This window comes from Drosophila grimshawi, unplaced genomic scaffold (assembly GCF_018153295.1).
Source record: "Drosophila grimshawi isolate 15287-2541.00 unplaced genomic scaffold, ASM1815329v1 contig_311, whole genome shotgun sequence".
Taxonomy (NCBI): Eukaryota; Metazoa; Arthropoda; class Insecta; order Diptera; family Drosophilidae; genus Drosophila; species Drosophila grimshawi.
In genome coordinates, this window is record NW_025063098.1 from 28,403,986 (window position 1) to 28,424,720 (window position 20,735).

The following is a 20,735-nucleotide window of genomic DNA, read 5'->3' on the forward strand; positions in this document are numbered from 1 at the left end:
GCAGAACTATCTATTAATACTCTAGATAAATATTCGTTTTTTAATTGGCATTGGGAAAATCTGTCACAACAGAAGTCTTGGGCTGTGAAATAGGCGTAGTAAAAACAAGTCAACCTCTCAACGATGATTAAAATTCATTACGTAAAAAATACTAATGTAAAATTGATTTAATACATAGTCTGCAAGGGTATGTAATCTTTGGCGTGTCTAAAATTCCCATTGCGTGTTGTTTATTTATTCAATGTGTTTGCTATAGTATTTCAATTGTAGCTTTAAGCATTTTATGCATATCTATATTGGTTTGTTGTCGGACGCAATAAATAATTGCGTCGAGCTGTGAAAAATCTCCAATAAATTTCCAACGTACACAAAAATTTAAAACAAAAAGAGAATTTTCACAGAAATTCCACATGATTGGAATGCAATTTTTGCAATTATTTTCAATACAAATATTTAAAGAATTTAACAATATATTGTTTGCATCCAAGTTGCCAAAATATTTTATAACAAAAGTTATAAAAGGGAGCTGAGCATTTAAAAAATGCAATTACTGAAAAGTTATTTATTTAGCAAAGCAGTTTTGAGCACAAAGAATTGCTGAACGTTATTCAATTTTTAACAACGGTTGAATTTGTTTAACCCTAAAAATTCAACTTGTGGAAACTAAAGCGAGAAAAACGATACTCATATCATAAGTTCAAAAATGCATTTCGATTCTATTATAAATGGAATAAACGTCCTCTATTTCTGATCGAGTTAAGGAAAAAGTCAAGTTACACTGAATTGTAAATTCAACTCGATAAAACCTTTTCATTCCGAATTTTGTATATACTTTGATATATTTATGTCTTGTCTAAAAATTCGATTATCATAGCAAACTGATAATGATGTCTGTGCCAGTTTTCTCATTTCTATATACTACAATGAAAGTTTTCGCAAGGCAAAATTGGCAAACTCGACTTGACAGCCACAACCGCAATTAAACATGATGATTTCTGCTTCAATTGAGGAGTCATCGCAGCTGAAAATATATGTGAAATTCTGTATATATTTTTGTATATATAATAAGGGCGAAGAGAACACAATCGAAATCTACCGCAGACAGACGTGAAGCTGTCAGATGAGCCGCTGTCGATAACGAATTCAACGGGGAAATGCACTTAATGCAATTGACCAGTGCTATCCAATTATTTGAAATGAAATTCACATTCATGTGTGTGTATTTGTGTGTCGTAAATGAAATAAGTGACGTTCAAATGCCATCGGAAAAGGAATTATAAACTGCAAATATCATTTATTTCATGTGGCTCGAAATCGATTTAACAAAATGCACACATATTGCATACTTTGGGGCGCAGCTTGGCTCGTTGTTGCTGCAAAAAGCGTAAGAGCCAAGTTAAAAGCGTCTGACAGCACAATACAACTTGGCACAAATGTCGACGTTCGAGCATTAAAAGCAAAATCCTGTTGAAAATGTTGCGCAATAAATAAACAATTGATCCGGGATTTAAGCACAAACACAGCACGTGTAGTTCTATGCGTGTGTGTGTGTGTGTGTGTGTGTGTGTATGTATGTGTGTGTGTGAGTTTTAGACTGGGTTGCCCTGCTGTGCCGACAAATGTTAAATCATGGCATTAGCAGCCTTCGGCGTGGCCATTTTACGGTACAATCAACAGCAAACCGGGCTAGCCAACTAACCAGCCCAGATTGCTGGCCAAGCAGTCTGCGACCGACCAACCAACCAACCAGCCAGCCAGCCAGCCAGCCAGCCAGGCAACTAGCCAACGCAAGCCATTTTATAATTGCCTTCGAGCCGGGCCAACAATTTGTATGGCTTTCAATTAACGCTTCAGAGGCAGAATTTTCCAACTGGCGCAGTCCTCGCTGAAAGATGTGGCCGAAAGCAAACGCACAAATAAAATATTGGCAGCAGAACAATAATAAACAGCCAGAAGAGTAATAAAAACACAAGTTGAAATTGGTAAGTTGGGCATGAGTAGCAGATACTCATTAAACAGATAACGCTCGTCCTCTATACACATATATATATATATATATATAATGGAAAGTATGTATGTACACCAAGGAGAAGTGCACAACATGAAAGACTAGAACTGAACAAAAGTGTATATATGAAGAGTAGAAGCCTGCTTCCTTTTGCCTAGTATAACATTAATCAATCCGCTCATGACCATTTAATGAGTGCAGGGTATAAAAAATCGATGACGATTTAACAACAAGCAGCCGCATCGTCAGGCACAGGACTTGGCTGCCACTCAGTCTGGACTTTCAGTATAAAATCGTATTGTGGTATTCTGTGGCTGTTCCCTCTACAGCGATTGTGTAACTGTATTGCTGTGCCGCTTTTCTGTGTGATGGACGTCACTAATTTGAGCATGAAAAATAACCCCAAGAGTATTTTTTTATGCACGCCATATAACGATGTTGCTGCTGCATAAGAAATGGCGGTTGCTTGTCCTTATGTCCATCGACGTCAAATTATGTGCATATAAATGGCACTGATTGCGACTATACAAATATACATATATAAAACATAATGCATACATATATTATTATGTATTAGTGTGTGTATTTACAAGTCGAATATATTTCTCAATTACTCGTACAAAGATCTGATAATATTCTTATTTACTCAACGTATTACAATGTAAACCGAATTAGAGATCCACACTGTGAATTTGGTTTTGCGTTGATTACATTCTGCCACAGTTTTGTTGCCATTTAGAGAAGTACTCTTGCAAATTTACATTTGGTTAGTTCAGCCATGCAAATGCTGTCAAATGCCAACGCTCGCCAAAGGGCTGTGTACGGGGATTAAGGAAATTTGGTGTGTATAGTCAATGCTGTCAAAAAATTAGACATTTTACTAATAAGTGTCACTGCATACAATTCCAGCTCAATTGGCATTTGCGGGCGAGCTACAAATTGTAGCTTTCAACGTGTATGTGATGATATTTAGTGCGCATACGCAATGTGGAATGTACAAATTAGCTTAGCTATAAATAGAACTCGGAGCAGAAAAGCTGCGGCGCATCTCATGTTCTAAAAATAGACAATCTTGCAAATATGTACATAATATGTACTGTGCTGGGGATACTCAATTTCACTCAAAAAAACAATTTAAATTAAATAAGTAGATATTTTTCAGCGATTATATGGTAAAAGCACTTCCTTAACTAATGAAAGTAATCATAAAAAAAATGACAAAACCTATTTTAATAAGCGAAAAGAATACAAAAACAAAAATCGTAAAGATAGATAGATAGTTAATCAAGTTGATGGTTTCTCCTAAATTATATGTCCACCACTGTTAGTGCAGAATATGTTTAAGTCTTTCAACAAGAGACTTTCTTTGACGTAATTGAAACTTTAGCTGAGGCAAGCAGCTTGAGTTTAATAGTGTAGCATATAACTTGGCTTTAAAATCGCGTATTAATTGCTGCTGCACATGCAACAATCATTGTAATTGCCAATGGCATTTGTAGGCCGCAATGACGTCATTATCATTTGGCAGCAAGTGTTACTCGACTAATAAGAGGAAGTGGAAGAAGATAACCACAGATGGAGCAGCCGCAGCCGGAGCCGCAGCAATGTGCCACGATCCACTGGCCACGACGCATCAGCCACTCAACGAGCCATTTCACTTGAAAGCGTGTTGCAAGCTCAAGTAGGCCAGCGGCTCAACTGGCCAACCGGCCAATGGGGCAACTTAATTATTACTGTGAAGGATACAACCCAGGCCTGGTCAAAAGAGGTGCGCCTGCAAAGCTCTGACTCGCTCCCTGCTGCTCTCTGGGGCCACTCGTAATACGTTAAGTGCAATTATAAATACTTATCAGCCAGCAGATTTCAAGTGGAAACGGAAGTAGCAAATAACAAAAAAAACAAAAAAAAACGAAACCGAGCACAAAAATTAACGAAAGAAACAAAAAGAGAGGAAAATCAATAAAACAAGTGGCAGCCAAAGGCAAAAGACAGCAAATACTTTCGAGACGCTAATGCAAACACACACACAACAAGCGAGCTCCAGCGAGCTATGGAAATGTTGACAAAGTTACTGTGAAAAATACACACACACACACAAACAAACAATCACACACACACACACAAACAACTACAATGTGAAGCGCTGCGGGTTAGCAGATAAGAAGCAGAAGAAAAAAAAGAATAAGTAAAAGAAAAAACCTTTTACTTTTTTATTTATCATTTCTTGAGCGCCTGTGGGCTATTGGCACATGACCTTGCCCCGACGGCCTGACAGACGCTTTGATGAGTTGTCAACGGGCGAGTTCTGTGACAGTCAGTGTGAGTGTGTATGTGTGTGTGTGTGTGTGAGTGCTTTTTTTTTATGTGTAAGTTGCCCTTTGGGGACTTACTGGCATACTTATTGGGGCGAAAAGTGTTGCATAATATTTGTGCTCGCAAATGGCCAACAATTTGCAAGGACACTTCATTCAGCATTGCAACACATTGTGGCACATCATTTCTGTTTCTGTAAGAATAACACATAAATTTACTGTTTATATAATTTGTGCTCAGTGCTCAGGCTTGAAACATGAACAGCGCCATCAATTTGCAATTGCAAACAATTGAATGTAATTAAAAGCATCTCAATCAAAACTGATACTGTGCGAGAATATGTTTGTCTGCGTGTGTGGATGGCAATCTGTTTTCGTGGCCAATCGATAAAATTGAAATCGAGCAGCAGCCGCAACCACAACAACAGCATAGACATAAATCAGCAATTGGCCAAAACCAAAGCTGGTCGAAACCAAACGCATTTGCCAGCACACTCAGACTACTAATTAGTGTCTCTCGTAATATGCATCATCCAAAACGACCATTTCACACAAATCGACAATGAGCACACCTTGCATCATGGATGCACAAGCGATAATTCAGGTAGATTGCCTATCGGCCTGGTCAAAAGCTATTAATCGAGTCCAAAGCAAAACAGTTAATCAAGATCCAAAAATTATTGTTCTAAATTATACTCAAATATCGAAATTATGAAAAGAAAAAAATATTTCTTAATTAATTCATGTCAACAAAGTAGTTATGATAATGAAATAAATAAGTAGCTGGACATCGATATCCTTATATAATTAACAGCCTGCTTAAAATCTTTACTAAATCCTCCTAAGCCCATTTCATGATGTAAAACATAAAATGCAGTAATAATGCAAACAACAAACAACAAAAGAAAAATTGGAATGATCATATGTCAAATGAAAAAAAGAAGAGTATTTTTGGAGGTCTCTCAGGGTCGAACACTCTGGCAACAATTCAAAGTTGCACACTTGATTTGGCTGACAGTGCACTTCAATTCGCAGCCAGCAAACAAACAATGCTGAGCGAGTGCAAGAGGGTTGCGGGGTTAAGCATGGTTTGGGGGGGCTGCTCTCAAAAAATACTCTGTTCATAGAGCTGCCAGTTTTATAGCATACAAAACAAAACATGAGGCCAACAACAAGCATAAATATTCATTGTGAGAGACAGGACTCAGTGCGATAGAGGATAGAAAAACACACGCACACTAATAGACAGATGTTGTGTGTGTGTGTGTGTGTGTGTGTGTGTTTGATGTTTAAGTGGATGCCAACTTCCGCCCAGAATGACACTTGATGATGAAGATTTTTGTTGCTTTCACTTTTTGCCATTGTTTATGGCATAGTAGACATCGGCCTGATTGGCCTCACGTAGTAGTGGATGCTCGGCATGTTGTAGTAGCATTTGTGTATAGTGGGTGCATCCTTTTGAGCATGTCCTGTCTGCATGCGAAATTGACAAGCACATTGACAGGCGAGGCAAATGCGACAGCTGTTGGGTGGCTATTAAGCCCAACTCAACTACAGCCTAGGTGATTATCGAATGCACACAAAAGCACACAGCCTGCGAAGCACACACACCTGGGCAGGTAAATTAAGCAAACAGGATGATGGCAAAAAGTTGAAATAAGTCATTGCAGCGGCATTCCAACTGAGAGCTGAAGGATGAAATTACCTCACGCCAAACAACATGACGATAACATGAGCCCCACAGCTGCATACGCACCCAGAGAAATGTGAATCTAAATGAAAGCAAAACAGCTACAAAATGCAGAGTCTCATTCAATTATGAATATTCGAAAATATACAAATTTATTTCTATAAGAAACGATCCAACTCATTATAAGCATTTTCATTTAATTGCATTTTCTAACCGCTTAAGTCAAAAACTTAATTTCCTGATTTAAACTAATTTGATTTAATGTCTCAAAAAAAAACTAAAAATCAAATTTTAAATAATTCGTTTACGAATAATCTTAAATAAAAGATTTTGTATAAAAATCTATAACATATTGCTCATGTTTGTTGAGCACTCAAAGAAAGCAAACTTTTTGGTTTAAGACTACGAACTTTAAAGTTTTCCTTTTATTCTCTACCCTTTGGCACTTGTGTTATTTATAAAAGTCTATTTTTTTTTCGAGTGTAGCTGCTTTTGACTGCCAGGTGCCGGCTGCTGCTGCTGCTGCTGCTGCTGTTGGCGCCTAGGCATGCGCTAATGCCTCGCATTCATTTGCAGCCATCAAAAGTGAAAAATTCAAATCAAGGCACACGCACCGAGCACGAGGCAGAGTAAGGACACTCACACACACACACACACACACACACACAATCTCACTCACTCAAAAGCCAGGACTTTATCATAGAAACATGAGCGACGGCAGGCTGTCATTCATGTTGCATACCAATTTAAATACTTTGCACGCAAAAACACACACACACACACATACACACACCAACTCACACACACACCAACTGACACACACAGCTGGGGTTAGAGAACTACGGCTTTAGCGTCTGCTGCTGTTACCCATTTCCGTTTTTGGCAGCACAAAAGCCACTCGGGTCCGCCGTGTGCCTGCAGGATGTGTGCCATGTTTATGGCTCGCAGACCGCCCTCCTGCCTCCCACAACCCCATCACCATCTATCCCTTTCTCTCTGGCACTCTCTCGTTCTCCCCCCTCTGGTTCTCGCCTCGCCTTGCGACGTTTTTGTGCTCTTCACGTGGAAACAAAAGGCGGGCACAAATATTTTTCTCTAATAGTTGTCGCTAAAGTCTGCTGTGTGTATGTGACAGTTTGTGTGTGTTTGTGTGTGTGTGTCGGTCTTTGTGTGTGTTTGAGTGTGCGTCGGTCTTTTTGTGTGCTACAAGCTTTTGTTTATGGTATATTTGTTTTGCATTTTCCTGGACAGCTTGTCCGAAAAACTACAGCGAGAGTTGCGACAGAGAATTGAATTAAAATTGTGAACAAACAAACGGCTGAAGGATGAATGAACGAAAAAAGAAAAATCCTTTTGTGCAAAGTAAATAAAGCGCTTAAAATGAATTATAATTGAGGTATGGTTAGCCAAAGGCTCTTATCCGAAAGGTTCGAAAGGTTTCTTTTGAATTTCAAAGTAAAGTGGTGCAGAAATGGTATTGGAAGTAAATACTGGAAGGCTTTCTTTATAAGATCAGTTATTTGAATTCATAGCAGCTATGCGAGAAACTGTTCGAACCACCCACGAATGTCCAAAAACAACATCTGCGATATATCGTTATTTTTATGTGCTATTTTGTTTTGTTCCATTTTCTATTATTCCATTTCTTTGCACTTGCCTTGCTGGACGAATTCATTTGGCATTTGATATATATATAAATGTGTATATATTTGGATGTTGGTTTCCTTTTGTTATATTGTGTATGTGTGTGTGTAAGTGTGTGGTTCTCTGAGTGTATGTGTGCCTAAAGGAGCAACTTTTAGCTTCAGCTCGACTTGCTTCCCTCTATGAATTGTGTATAAATGTAAATTGTTATTGATTATGCTGCACATAAAATCTAAAAACACATACACTTACACAAGCCAGTCACACACTCCCACACACACACACACACACACACACACACACACACACACACACACACACACACACACACACACACACACACACACACACAGACACAACGCTCTCAATTTTGTAACCCGTCATAAATTTGAGTATTGACAATTTTTGACCCGGAACCCTTTGTTTGTTTGACCCTTGCCCAACAAGCCGGCAACTCTTGTTGTTCTTTGGAAAATGTACTTAAGGCCAGCTTAAGTTTCAAACGTACACTTGCAAAAAAAACCCATGATTAGTAATATATTTATAACCTGTAGAGAACTTCATTAATTTGCTACATAAAGTGCTTGAGTAAGTACACATTACTCTCGATTGTGAATATTATATAAATAATCAAGAATCAAGTACAAAATACTCTGTCTGCTGCCTCAGTGTACCTTTTGTATTTGCAAGTTAGTTTTCGAAATATTACACATACGCCACATGGGCAATGGCATTATAATGCTATAAATACCGAATGAAATGCACTTTGACTGCTTGACTTTGGGCTTACAGGTTTGTCTGTGTTTGTGTTCATGATGAGGAGTTGCAGTTGAAGTTACAGTTAAGGTTGAGGTTGAGGTTGCTGCCTCTCATGCTGAGTTTGGCCAACAGTTTGTCAGCAAGTTAAGAAAGCAAAACGGCTTAGGCGAAAACTTTTTGCCCACAACAGTGGCAGTCGTCGAAAATGTTGCAGCAGCAGTAGGAGCAGCAGCAGCGTGACAAGGACACATAATGAGTTTTGCAATTATACGCCGAGCTGATGACTTGCCATTTGCAATTACCTGATGCTGATCCAAGTGTTGTCTGAACTTTTAATTGCAGATAGATGCGAAGATGGCGAGCCGCAAAAAAAAACAACGTGTACTACAACAAAATTAGAAATCATCAGAAAAACGCACAAAATAATCATCAAGTCAACGACTGCAAATGTTCCGTATATTCAAATGCTTGCCTGGCATGCACTAAATCTTATTTCACATGCAACTGAACGAATCAAATGGCAGCCTTCAATGCAAATGAAAATTGTTGCGACTGTCGTTGGAATGGGGTGTGCGGCATGGGAAAAGGGGTGAAAGACGGGGTACCAGATAGATAGGAGTGCTGTGGCTTGGCGCCTATTTGGCGGTTGCCTAAAATTAGGTAAGGCCATTATGAAATTATGAAAATTAGAATTGAAATGAGCGAACATGACGTGACGTAAAATGGAGAAGCTGGCAGAATGAAATTACATTATAATTTATGTGTACGTGCTTTCTATGGCAAAACGCTTTCACGTGTGTGGTCTGAACAGCTGCAGCTAAAGCAGAGTGAAAGTTCATGTAGTTATTTATCTAATAGATAACCCATCAAATGGCAAACAATAAAATTGTGAAATTTAATCAAATTTATTACCCACGAGCTGAAGACAAAGGCTTAATAGCCATGCAGGCATACTGACTAACATAAAACCCTAAACTAGCCGTAATCAGTAACGAAATCAGGCAACTTGACAAAAGTAAAACTCTAAACTAGGTATAATGTGACGCAGAATCTGTGACATTGAGGAACAATCCTCAAAACAATAATAATAATAATAATAAACTCTAATCCCAGTACAAATTTGTATAGTGGAAAATTTAAACAGAAAGCTGCTTAATAAAATATATTTTATTCTATTAAATAAATCGTTTAAATATATTTTGAGACTGTTTGTCTTTTTTTCAATTTCTTTGGTTTTTCACAATTGAAGTCCATTAATAATCTGGACGTTAAGCCGCGATCAAACGGGATTTACTTTTGAAACTGGGTTGAGATTTCACAAAACTTATGATAATCTACTATTTAACCTGGGCCCAGCTGCGACTTTATATAATGAAATATTTATTTGAATACCTCTTAAATTGCTTGCCAATGCATATCCTCTGCATGAGTCTTAAAGCACTCAAAATTGAGCAGTTTAGCAATTATGTTTCAGTCAAAGATTAAGTGATTTAAGCTTGACTGATAGACTTAAAACTTTTGGAAAATCCTTTAAGCCTTCTGTCATAAAACTTTCAGTTTATGCGACATATGAAAACCATAATTATGAACTTATGCAAAATACGATTCAATGAACTAAAGTGAATAAACGGCTATAGTTAAACCAATTGATTGACTACACATCCAATTAGTTGGCTGAATGTGTATAAATTAATCAAAATTGTGGCTGAAATTGAATTGCTAAGAATCTTCGGTCAATGCTGAGAAATGTTTCCAATATGCCGAATGGAATTAACTGAATGCAGAGTGAGTTAAAGCTGGATGAAAAGTCAGGATAAAATATGCTTGGTCGTTGACTGTTGTCGACTTCGCTGGATATGCAAATGTTGTAGATACTGTTTTGAATAACATTATTCATTAGATGCGAGACATGTGTGTATGTGTGTGCTGTGGGTGTGTAAATGTGCTGCTAGGCATAATAAATTGCTTTAAAAGCGTCCAAAGACGGCGGCCCACAACACAACAGACACAGTTAGAAGGGGAGACGAGCAAAAGTTGCTAACAATTTAGTTGGCAGTCAGTATCCTTGTGTTATATGTGCGGCACATTGTACTTTGTTCAAGCACACAAACACACACACACACACACACACACACACACACACACACACACACACACACACACACACACACTCGAGAGACTCAGGTGTACGAAGATAAGAACGAAACGCGTCTTACGCGAATCCCAGCCAAAAATAAACGCCAAGAGACGTGTGGGCCAAGAGAAACACAAAGAGAAGGCCAACACATGAAATTTACTTCCTACACTCAGAAAAACGATTATAGAGACATTCTCTGTGAAATCAATCCTTATAAGTAGTAACAACAATTGTTGAATTAAGTATTTAGTAAGTATTTCAAATCTTGCAGCCATAATTAAAAGATCTCAGATTTGGCATTAGTTCGGATTGATTCAAGAATTTCTGTACATAACATAGAGTATAATATAAAATAGTTAAATACTTTGCTTAAACGAACAATGTTCGTGATGGAAATTACAGTGAAATCAATCGTGCTCAACTTGTACCGGATAACATTTACCTGAAGTAGTTTCGTGATTGCAAAAACCTCACTTAAAATAAGAATTTCGTTTCCAATCTGAGACAAGTCATGTTTGTGATTAAAGTCCAAAATATTTTGAAAGTGTACAAAGACACCAACTTAAGGGATGAGTTTGAAAGGGTGTATAAAAGGTATCTAGACAGATGTGAATTCTAGGCGCATTCACTCGCTGATAGGCGCTAAACTTTTGATATTGTGGCCACTGGACGATGACGATGACGACATAAAAACGTGAATGGTGGACGTGAATATGGAATAGTTGGCTGGCTGGCTGGCTTGGCGGACGTGGAATTTTGGACATGGACTTTAGGCCAGTGCTCGGCAAAATGCGACGAAGTCTTGGCTCGCCTCGTTGGCTGCCTGGCACATAATAATTTACATAATATACGTGTGCGCAATCAGCAAAAAACGACAACAACCACAACAGCAGCAACAGCAGCAACAACAGCAACAACAGCAACAGCAGCAACAACAGCAACAACAGCAACAACATCAACAACAGCAACAACAACCACAACAGCAGCAGCAGCAGCAGCAGCAGGGAACGATAACAACGAGGCAGCGTCTCGCACACACAGGAATATATTTTCACTCTCACAGGGCGCGACGTGGGGATTTTTGTGCTTTCGGTTTTTATTCATTCCTTTTTTTTTTGACTCTCGATATAAATGCGAATACTGCTGCACGCTTTACATAACACCGCACACACACACACACACACACACACACACAATCACACACATATAGAAGCACAGAAATATTTCTAATTCATTTTCTTATTGGTTTTATTGTACGCGTTGTGGAAGAGCAAAAACGGTACACCCCCAAAAACAGCCACGCTGACTTTGACTGCCTGTCTAACGGCCTGCCTGCCTGTTATTTTCTATTTGTCTTTTTTTCATGGTATATTTTCTTGTTTTTCTCTGTTTTTTTCTATTATTTTTTCTTCTTTTTCTGAGTTGCCAACCAAAAACACGCGCGTTGCCAACTGTCCGCTGTTCGGTTTCTGGGCAGCCGCTGCTGGCGAAATTCGTGAGGAGACTGCAGGAAAAATCGTTTCGTTGCGTTGCGTTTCGTTTCGGTGCTCGGCAAATAAAAAGGACACTCGCCAAAGCAGGAGCACAAAACTGAGCGAAAGCTCGTTCGAGTCAAAGCTTTCGAAAGCTGCGCGGGTTGTCAAAACAGTTGCTGTTCAAAATAAATATTGCGCATACGACGCGTGAGCAAATTTTAACTCGAAACTTGCACTCAAATGAAGCTTTAACTTCAGCTGTCTGTTTGTGTGTGTGTGTGTATGTGTGTGTGTGTGTGTGTGTGTGTGTGTGTGTGTGTGTGTGTGCGTGTGTGTATGTGTTGCCTTGTGTTATGCATTAAGGAAAAGAGCTTTCATTTCTAATTTAAACCAAGCAGCTAGCAAAAACACCGGCAGCATAACAACTGCACAACATATACATATTTACCTCCATAAAGAATGATGTTAATGTTGGTGTTGTTTTTGTTTAAATTGTTGTTGGAGTTGCTGTTGTTGTTGTTGTTTTTGTTATTGTTGTTGTTGCCACCTTGGGGCAAAGCTCAGCACTGCAATCCAATTGATGTTCTCAGACCAATGTTTAGCTAATGAAAATGTCTTTGAGAGTTTGTACGCAAGAAGAACAAATGGCAGGCTTAAAGTCAAGTTTTTATACTCAACGACTTTCTGAATAGTTAAAATGGAATTTCTAATAGGTTCTACTTGAGGAAGTATAAAGCGCTTTAAATTTGAAAGTTGCTCACAGATGATACGAATGAGTCCAGTAATACATAAACTTAGTACTAGAATTAAGTAAAAGTTGAGCATAGAACGCAATTTACGTTCTCTTAATTTAATCGTCGTCGTTGTTAGGCCATAAAATAGTTTAACTACTCAGTTTTAAGTATGCATTTCTTTACATATGGTTAATTGCAATGTGCCTCTGCAAGCGCTTTAGGGCGATTTCGAATTAACGCGTGCGAGTCGTGTACAAGGCCATAAAATCTGTGTTAATATCTATAATCTAACACCACGCGCTTTCCGTTGCTGCTGTTGTTATTGTTATTGTTGTTGTTGTCTCTAATTATCATTTGTTGCGCATGCGAGAGCAATTATCTAAACTTAGCAGGGCAATAAGTCAAGTCAACTCACCTTTTGGGGCCAATATATATATGTATATATATATGGGTATCAATATATGGGCAATAAATTTAGGCACTGCGTCGCTGCTGCTGGTGCTGGTGCTGCTGCTGCTGCTGCTCAGTCATCATTAGCATAGCTGGAAAAGAGAAGGGAGAACGATTAGAGTGAGTGAGTGAGCGGCATTGGTATGCAGCTGGGGTAAAAAAACACTGAAAGAACTCAACTGAGAACTGAGAAATCGTGCAAGAGACGCGTATGTCAATTAAAAGCCTATAACAACAAACAAACAAACAAACAACTACAACATCGGGCAACAAACACCACGAATATGGGCAAAAGGCAAATGCTGAAACCCAGCTTGGCTTCCAGCTACACGCAATACACACAAATCGTTGCACGCAACATGCTAAACAATGCCACAGCGACATGCGCCCCCCTGGTGGCAGCAGGCCGTACGGGGAGTGTCGAATGAAGCAATTTTGGTCACACAAGTCACGTGCAACCAAATGGCAGAAACGACAAAACACGCGTTTCAATACTGCCGCACATGAAGTCCAAGTCGAAACGTTTTCGGTTAGCATTTGTATTTTGAATTGGGTGCGGAATTGCTTTGCATTGGATTCCATATGCATCGCGGCTCAGACACACACACAGTGGAAACTGAGGGAAACGTTTCCATGGAAGTGCATTTACACACCTCGACGAATTGGCTGTGGTCGGTCGGTCGGTTAACTTTCAGAATAGACACAGCTTTGTTTAACTGCCGCAAATTGGGTATGATAAAGTTAACATGCAGGTCAAGTGAAGTGGGATTCGTGGGCCGAGTACGAAGAAATGGTAGAAATGTGTAACAAACTTTTCCCATTTTTCCTGGAAAAATAAGGGAACCCTGGTACTGAAGGGAACGAGAATAAAGCAAGACACATACGTGAAGTGTACAGCTCAAAAGATTGATACAAACTTCTTCAATTAGTTAGGGCAAACTTAAGTGAGTAAGTATTTATAAATATAATATTGAAGATTATCAGCTATACAAACTTGAGTGTGATATACAAGTAAGTGAAGAGCAATATACCTATCAAAAGTTGGTTGAAGTTGCTGTGGGACAATTTGAAGAGGGGTTCATAATTCGATTCAACGAGAGAATTGCAGAAAGACCATAATCTGCAATAACAATCAAGTAATTTGGCCTGCCATTGGCAAATATGGGAAACAATTTTGCAATTGAAAATATTAGCAGTGAGCTCAAATAGCTAATTAGCCTGCAGGCCTAAGCCTCATCAAAGTGCAATTACTTTTTACACATTTCTCTCTCATTGTGAGCGTGTGCAATTGAAAACAATTAGCAAAGTGTGCAGGAGATTTAGAGCGGAATGTCATAGCCCTAATTGCCCAAGCATACAGTCGCAGCAACGAGGCGCAAATTTAATGCCGGAGACATGCAAAAATTACATCCTCAATTGCAGTCACAGTGCAGTGTTGGCCTGCAACCGGCAGTTGCATTAGCAGTGGCAGTGGCAACGCCAGAGTTGCATAAAGGCGACCAAATTCAATAAACAAGGCGCTCGTGCGGTGCCCAGAATACTTTCATACTTCAGTCTCTTCTCTGCTCTGCTCTTCCGCGCTCTTTGTGTGTGTGTGTGTGTGTATGCAACGAAGCATGATGTCTCGAGGGTCTCAATGGACACAGACAATGTTGTTGTTGTTGTTGTTGCAAGCTTTATGCGGGCAGCAGCAGCAGCAGCAGCAGCAACAGAGAAACAACAACAGCAGCAGGAGCAACTCAAAACCAAAACAAAATCAATTGCAGGCAGCCCAGTTCGCCTGCCCGCAAATGTAGGCAATATAAATTTGGCAAACAGCTTGCACACGCACACATACACCCACACACACACACTCTCACACACACATTGAGTCATTACAGCAACATCAAGCGCTGCAAGCATTGGCTATAAATTCAATTGAATGCCACAAAGAGTGGCCACATGCGTGGGTTAGGCACATCAATTGCTGTCCTACTGCCCCCCTTCTTCCCGCAACACTGCTTTGCCACCACCGGTGGTGCACTCAAGTGAATCCGCTTATCCCGCCCCAACTCGCGTGGCACTATGTACAAATCAGGGTACTTTTCTTGCAAAAAAAATTGTTTACATAACAAACCTGAGACACAAATAGAATGAAAATAAAATATAATAAAACATATTTGATAAAGAGTAATTTTGTTATTTTAAGATTTCTTATGAATTCTGTAAAGGTCAAGTTACTAGATAAGAGTCTACGCAGCATTGATTTATTTGTATATTTTTATTTGAACATGATAAGAATAGCATATTTGATTATATTATTGATAAGCTTCGTATTTTGGGTCAATATTTGAAGAGCTTAACTTCAAGTGCAGTGTAAATTGAATGAATATGTTGTAAGCTGAAAATCTTTACAGCTAAATATTAAATATATCATCGTTCTACTATTACTAGAAGACCATACACTGCCTCACTTCCCCAACAAAGTACCCAAGCAGATAGCTCAACAACTTAAATCATCCAACCATAAAACAAGCTCTTCATGTCTACCAATTAAATCACAGTTGGAACCATACTCAATAACTGTTAGTATTTCGTTTGTAACTTATTTATAGTGTTGTAATAAAGTAGAAAATAAGCAGAATCTTAAACTACACATTGAGCTTAACCACATTATCTAAAATGCAATGAGTACTGACTTCCAAGAATATACAATTTCTTATTAACGACTCAACAAGTGAGTAAGCGGAATGTTTAAATTAACTGACGGTGACTACTCAATTTCTTGTATATATGTAAATTACTTGAACTTTAGAGTGGTTAACGGGTTATGGGAGAAAAATGTTGAATTTTGCCCACAGTGGTGCTTCATGCTCCATTGACGTGCCACATTCAGGTTGAACGCCAAAGCGTACATTTCGCCAATTACGTGGCTGCTGCTTAGTCTGGACACTGCAGACTGTCCTCCTGGCTGGCCACGTGGCTGTCGTTTTAAGGTGGCAATTGATTGTCGTTGTGGCCCTAATGCAGATGGCCGCCTGTCCGATGCGGCCAAAGTGTGGACAAGCCCTAAAACTTTACACACCATGCACATCCTTTGACCCAGGAGTTCATTGAACTTCGCAGCGTTGTCAATGCAGCCAGCCTAATGCATAATTAAGTACAAGTGGTAGGTGTTTGTGCGGGTGTGTGGGTGTGAGTGTGTGTGTGTGTGTGTTTATGCGACGCTTTGCACTTGTGTTTAACTATGCGTAAAATATGGCTCAGTGACTTATACGCCACCAAACAAACACCCAGCAGAGCATAGAAACCACCCAGCACTTTGCGTTGCCAACAACTGACACACTTAAAGCTGCATCCTCAGCATCAGAGCAAATTCATTTAAAGCTCTGGCCTAATGCAAAAGTCACGTTCTGGCATAGAGAAACGCCAGTAAACCGCAAACGGTTTTCGCATTTGACATTTTGTTGCCGGTCTCAGCGGAATAAAACTACTGGCATTAGGCCCGTTGGCAGTAAAACCGTAAATTGTTCGATTTGCGTTCACAAATTGCGCTTGACTTCCGTTCGCTGTTGATTTTCACCACCACAAGCAACAAGCATTGCATTCACATTCACACACTCAGAGAAAATATTGAGTATTGTTTACTCAAATCAAGTTAAGAATCCATACACGGCAGCCACGTTCACACACTCAGAAAAAGCTAGAGAATTGTTGACTCAAATCAAGTCAGAAAACGAAATTCTTTTGCAAAATAACTTACGGCATCGGTGAAGTACTTTTGTTCTTATTTTAACTATATATGTATGGTGATTTTTCGCTGAGTGCATTTGCATTGAAAGACACAATCAACACGATTGATTTGTCGCTTGTTGCGGTTGGGAATTGTGTCGTCTTTGGCGTCTTCTTCAGTGATGGGCATCAATCAAAGGCAACATTATTTTCACATTATGCACAATCACACGAAGACAGAGTTTGCTGTCTCTAAAAGTGGGTCAAAAGGTGATTTTTAGCCTCTAGACGCTTTTTGCCATTTGTGCGCCTCTTTGGCAAATTGCCAATCACATCAAGGTTTTTTTTTTATTATTTTGTGCCTCTGCCTGCCTAGGTGCCATTTAACATGAACCTGAAGGCACTTTTGTGAAAATGCCAATACCAAGTTTCCCATCAATTGCAATTGTCGTCGTGTTGTCGGCGTGGCAACAAAAGTCTAATCTCATAATGTGGCATAAATCATTGCATGCCACTAAACTTGAACTTGATCTTGAAAACGGCTCCATTTGCCTAGCCATGCATACTATAAATGTGTTTATACGAAGCATGCCCATTCTCTGCATATGATTATATCATAATTTCCTACGCATTTCCACACCACTTAATAGCAAACATTACATGTGTATCTGCAGCCACATGATTTTTTTCTTTTTGTTCTCTGTTTTTTTTTTTCATTTTTCATTTTGTCTGTGTGTTACAAGTGCTATTGTTTTGTACTCTGGTTAAATATAGTATATTTACTGCATTGTTTGGTTTGTCATTAATATGAGAGGATATGTCTTAATTGCCAGTTATTTGCTTAATTATGTGTGTTGTTTGAATTCACAAATTTATGTATTAATACAGATAAATATAGAGCATGTATAACCAATCATTTCTCATTGTCTATTTTTGTAACTATCTATTTAAATAACAAATTTGTCGATGAAACTTGAACCATATGCTAATTATAATAGCTGATAATAATTATATACGGACAACTCTGTCCAATGGTAGTTGAAATAAATATGATAATGCTTATTCTTGATATTGGAGGACTATTTTGGAGTTTTTAATGAGAACCTTTTTAGTTTTAAGGCCTTGTAGTCATGGTCATATTTTGAATATTTCATGTAGTAAGCCAAAGCCTGAAGCTAATTATATAAAGCAATTGATTGGAATGTCTAACATTTGAAAGATACAGATATTTTAGATCACAAATCTAAAGTGTTAAGAGCTAGTAAAAAATTGAAAAGCATAACATTAAATATGATATAAAATTGAGACAGATTCCAAACAGATGAGAGTTTGAAGAGTAAATGTGCATCAGAACGAATAATAATTTTGTAGAAATCAAAACTAAAGTATTTTAATTGAATTCAATTAAGTTTGTTATAATAAGTTACTAAAAAAGTGTATTTCAGTTTCATCATGCATCAAATATTTTTTTCATGATTTTGTTTTTTTTTTTTTGTGTTGTGCTTTCATCGCTGCTAAACGTTCAACGCCTGTGCGCTGTTGCATGTCGCCCTGTTGTTGTTATCTGTGCGGCTTCTGTTGTTGTTGTTGCTGCTGCTGTTATGTATACATAGTAGTTTATGCATGTATATAAACCAAACAAGCGCACAATTAGAGCGCTCAAAGTCGCGTAACACTCGCAAAATGCCGGCAAACTTGGCAGCAAAATGATATTTTGTTGTTGTTGCTGTTTGTTTCGCATTTTTTGCATTTGCAATTAGGTTGTTTTTTGTTTGTTTTTTTTTTTTGTTGCACTGCATGTGTTGTGTTTAGAATTTTGTGAATGTGTCGCATGCTGTGTGCTATTAAATTGTAAGCTTTCCATTTCAATGACAATTTTATTATTATTTTTATTTTTATTTTATTTTTTTTTTTTTGTGGCGCATTCGTAATGTGCTAACAGTTGACGTCCCAGCCACGATCAAGTAAAATGTTTCTTGTTTTCAATGTTTTTTTTTTTTTTGCAATTTTAGTTGCTTATACGGGTTTTTAGACTCCGACTCTTGCACAATCTATGGACTTGGGCACCTGCACAGTCGCTGGATTCGATCCGCTGATCGATTTTAATGATCGTCGCTCAGTTCGTGCAGCGAGCTCAGCTCAAGTGTCGCAACTGACTTGCTCTGGCAGCCAGTGGCTTAGTGCAGGAGGGGGTGGCATGGTACCTGCTAAGTTAATGCTAAGCTACATCAAGCATTTTTCCGTTATTTCCATGCGCCACGCTTCATTAAGCAATTTAATGCTTAATCAGCACATTTTGTCTGGGCTTTGAATTACATTAATGTCGACAGCGGCAACTTGGTAAGAAAAAAAAATCCCAACTTATTGCATGTAATCAGCATTTTTCTGATTTCCAAGCCAGAAACCATTTCCCTTGTCCAACACTAATGCAATGAGAAAGTTACTAAAATCGCGTTACACTCAAGCAAATGAAGCTCACCAAATGCCAGCGACAAATCAACGGGTCAAATCACAACCACAACAAAAAAGTACCAAAAATTACGACACTTAAACTTTAAATTTGCACAGCTGCAAGCTGAGCCATCTGAGAAGCTTTTGTGAACAGTGCATGGCCACAAGATGCCCTATAAATATGAATTTGAAGAGAAGCCAAAGCTCAAAAGAAATCGAAGAGGAATAAATTAGACACCTTTTTATAGATCTATAAACTCGATCTGTAAAGGAACTTAGATTCTAAAATATGAAAATCAAATAAGCTCCTCTTTTGAGGCTGATAGAAAAAAATACAAGTTAGTAGATAAACAAAATATAATTATTCCACATCACCAAAATACCCTCTAAACTCACTTCTGTGCGAATAGCACATTGCTAAATAGCTGAGAAAATAGCTACTTGAAAAGTAAAAGCAAGAAGACAAAAAAAAACACAAAACAAAAGCTAAGCGGAATTGAGAGGGCATCTGAAGTTGCTGCCACTTGTCTGTGGCAGTCATTTGTCATGCGATGCCGACATTGCAAGAGACTCCGACACGAACTCCTTAGCATCAGTTTGCAACTGCGGCGCCTGCGAGAGTTGGCGGCAATTTGGCAGCAAATTGCCAAGAGAAACAACAACAGCAACAACAAGAACAACAACAACTGCTGTTAGACTGCATGTTTAGCAATCTGAGGCAAATTCCTGTCATCATTTTGGTGCTTGCAACATGCACATTGACTTATCAGCATGCGCCAAGAAGCAATGAAAAACTCTGCTAAAGCTGATAAGCGACACAACATTTTGAAATATTACAAAAATGTAGGGCATTCAGAGTCAGGGGCCATTGATAGTTTTTTTGTGATGATGCGCAGCGACTTCGTCGATGCCTAAATGTATATAACAAACAATTTAATAATTTAAAGCGACGAGCGACATTTTTCCTCGTTCCCCAGCGGCCCGCAACATACAAAAATCGTTTCCGACATTTAACCAAGCGATGCGCCCTGCCCCCCAAAGGCTTTATGTTTGCCCAGTGAAGCAACAAACACAAACCAATCCCAACGGGGTGATGGCTGTGAAGGGGGGCAGAGGCAAACCAACCGCAACTGTTACAATTTGTTGAAAGCTGCAAGGGGCGTTTGAGAACTGCAGCAAATCGATCAAACTTCTGGGTCTGCAATTGCAGCAACGATTTGTCATGGAAGCCCCCCAAAAACTGCAATGCGTAAATGTATAGGAAATGTATTATTTGTAGAGGGCATAGAAAGAATACACTGCGAAAAACAAAACAGTTAGAAGGCAGGTTCTAAAATTGGCTGTTGTGAGGAGATCCTTTTAAT

General features: G+C 38.8%; 1 long non-coding RNA gene across 1 annotated transcript; it reads left to right on the forward strand.

Moving 5' to 3' along the window:
* The first annotated feature begins 1,688 nt into the window (after positions 1 to 1,688).
* Positions 1,689 to 9,610, forward strand: LOC116806002. Its single transcript, XR_004365492.2, has 2 exons — positions 1,689 to 1,982; positions 8,756 to 9,610. It is a non-coding gene; the product is annotated as an uncharacterized LOC116806002 (long non-coding RNA).
* Positions 9,611 to 20,735: the final 11,125 nt, after the last annotated feature.